The sequence below is a fragment of the Sparus aurata genome, chromosome 22, assembly GCF_900880675.1.
Source record: "Sparus aurata chromosome 22, fSpaAur1.1, whole genome shotgun sequence".
NCBI lineage: Eukaryota > Metazoa > Chordata > Actinopteri > Spariformes > Sparidae > Sparus > Sparus aurata.
The window spans coordinates 22,738,512-22,739,547 of record NC_044208.1 but is presented as its reverse complement, the minus strand read 5'-3'; positions in this window follow the sequence as shown (position 1 = coordinate 22,739,547).

Genomic DNA, 1,036 nt, shown 5'->3' with positions numbered 1-1,036 from the left:
CGTGTGCGTCAGTGTAACTATTTTTCCTTCTTAATCGCAATCTCCTGGATACAGAGGTTAGAAGAAATAAAGAAGTATTCTGATCCACAGCGCTCGATACACTGCTGTGAAAATACTCCAGTAAAAGTGAAAGTCATGCATTCCAAAACTTCAAAAAGTTACAATTATTTCCAACAGCAAAATATTAAAAGTGAAATGTATTGTGTGGTAAAGTATGTGATGCATTTGGCAGGTAATTTCACGTCAACTCCCCCAGAATTCAGGACTTCTACGAAATTCTCCAGGTCTTGCAAAAAACCCCTCTACCTCTGTATGAATCACACTGATAAAAAAATAAAAAAAAAACCCACCTTGCAGTCAAGACTGTTCAGATGTGTAAATAAAACCACTGGATGTAATATCACAGCCAATGAAGAGTAGAAAAAAAAACTCTGAAAAATTATGAAATGATGGAGCATTAAAACATCTTTTATTTTATATATCTGCAATGAATATGAAGACTTTCACTTAAAAAACGTTTTGAAGGAAATTAAAATAATCCTTCTTGGGAAAATCTAATCAAAATGTTGAATGACTTAATGTTTTAGCCCCGAGGCTATATTTAGCAAGATCTGTGTCCCGCAATGTTTAATGCATGACCGTGAGAATATATATTAATGTATTAATACGACACAGAATCAAGATTTGGTTGCAAGAAAGTGATTATTTTAACAGTTAAGTATTCTTAATTAGATTCATTTTAAAGTTTGGTCTTTGAATCTATTGTTATTAATCGGACTACTGTAACAATTATACCAAAGTAACTCAAGCTGACATGAAGATAGATTGAAAAAATATTGAAACACAAATAAAAAACCGAAGTATGAGCACCAAAGTGTACATAAAATTAGTGTTTTGTATATAAATGTATATATTCTTAATTGCTGTGACTTCCTTTTATTGCTCTGTATAATTAAAAGGCATTTGACAAACTATAATTAATGTTAAAATAGTCTGGTGTAATAAGCGAAGGCTTTGGTCCTGTTGTGTTTATTTG